Source organism: Frankliniella occidentalis, unplaced genomic scaffold (genome assembly GCF_000697945.3).
Source record: "Frankliniella occidentalis isolate FOCC.00 unplaced genomic scaffold, Focc_3.1 Scaffold22, whole genome shotgun sequence".
Classification (NCBI taxonomy): Eukaryota; Metazoa; Arthropoda; class Insecta; order Thysanoptera; family Thripidae; genus Frankliniella; species Frankliniella occidentalis.
In genome coordinates this window covers 959,525-960,977 of record NW_026267152.1, presented here as the reverse complement: position 1 = coordinate 960,977, position 1,453 = coordinate 959,525, and the positions used below count along the sequence as shown (strand labels likewise).

At 53.9% G+C, this 1,453-nt stretch overlaps 1 long non-coding RNA gene across 1 annotated transcript in view; it reads left to right on the top strand.

Annotated features, from left to right (window-relative positions):
- The first annotated feature begins 421 nt into the window (after positions 1 to 421).
- The window catches only part of LOC127748954 (uncharacterized), a 41,892-nt gene continuing 40,860 nt past the window's right edge, over positions 422 to 1,453 (top strand). The window contains exons 1-2 of the long non-coding RNA XR_008010871.1: positions 422 to 485; positions 565 to 863. This is a non-coding gene — a long non-coding RNA (uncharacterized LOC127748954). The remainder of the gene's footprint in view (positions 486 to 564; positions 864 to 1,453) is intronic.

The window sequence follows — 1,453 nt, the reverse complement described above, 5'->3', positions numbered from 1 at the left end:
TCTCGCAGAGCAGACTTCCACAAAACACGAGGAAAATATGGCACTCGCCGGGGTCCCAACAAAGCGTTATATTTTCATAGCCCCGTCGCTCGAAAACACGCTAGGGGAGGGGCTGCGGGCCGCGCGTGGCGTGGCGTGGCGGAGCTCGCTGCCAGGAAAGGTTGGCGTTGTCCGCGGGGCAGCACGCCGTTGTGGTGCGCATGTGAGCCCAAGTAAGGAGACCACGATGTCCACCTGGGCGGTTCACGGGGCCGCGACGCGGACATGGAGGCGAGCACGTGGGCGTCAATAACGCTGGTGCGGAAACACTATGTGTGACCAAGCTCGAGAACACGGGATAGCAGGTGCGGGAGGACGGGTAGTACGCTGTCAAAAGCACACAATGCAGGTCGGCGGGCGCATCACGGGTATGGGCGCAGCGTGTAAAAATTTCGAACTACGACCCTACTTTGAAACGATATAAAACTGGTTTCCCGATGAGTGAGGTGATCGCCCACTTCAGGATCTGTTCAGTTTTACTAGAGTAATCTACAGGCGAAGTCGGGGGGTTTCCCGATGAGTGAGGTGATCGCCCACTTCAGGATCTGTTCAGTTTTACTAGAGTAATCTACAGGCGAAGTCGGGGCGCTGTAGCTTAAATACTTTCCGAGAAAATCGCGATTTACATATTTTTTCCGACATCGGCCTGCCGAAAAGGTGCTTTCTCGGGCCGACCGGGGCGCTGGGCCGCGCGCCCAGCCAATGGGCTGGCTTGCAAACCTGTGACTCTTACACCGGTGTCTGAGCGCGGGCCTGGAGTGTGGTCTGGTAGCTCAGAGAGTTGCGTGCTGGATCGCTACTCATTTCGGCTCTCCGTGTCGTAGGTTCGACTCTTGACTTTTGGGGGGATTTTTTTTTTATCATTTTTACCCCAGCTAATTTAGACTAGCCAGGAATGTTCGGCTTGTGAATATAAACTGCCCTGCAAAGCCAGGTCACTCTGGGATGAATAGTTTCCGAGAATACGGTGTTCTACGAACTTGCCCTTACTGCTACTTTGAATCGATATAAAACTGCAGTCCCTGCGCGTGCGGTGATTGCCAACATTAGGATCAGTTCAGTTTTACTAGAGTAATTCACAGCCAAAATCTGGACGTTGCAGCTATAATAGGTCCAGAGCTAGAGTCGATTTACGTTGAAATTTCTCTCACGCAGCGGCCGAATGGGTGGGGGCACTGCTGGCTCCCCGGGCCGGAGGCCGTTTGACGGATCTGCAGGGCATGCCTTTTATATCAGTGTCATCCCGGTGTGTGGTCTGGTGGCTCAGGAAGTTGGTGAAAAACAGAAATCACCTCTGAGTGAGTCACCGATTGGATTGAGATGGGGGAAGGGGGGCAGTGTTGAGTGGTGAGCGGATAGCAGTGGCAAAACTTAAATAGCCCCCTTGCGGAAGGTGAAACACTTGGCTCCACCA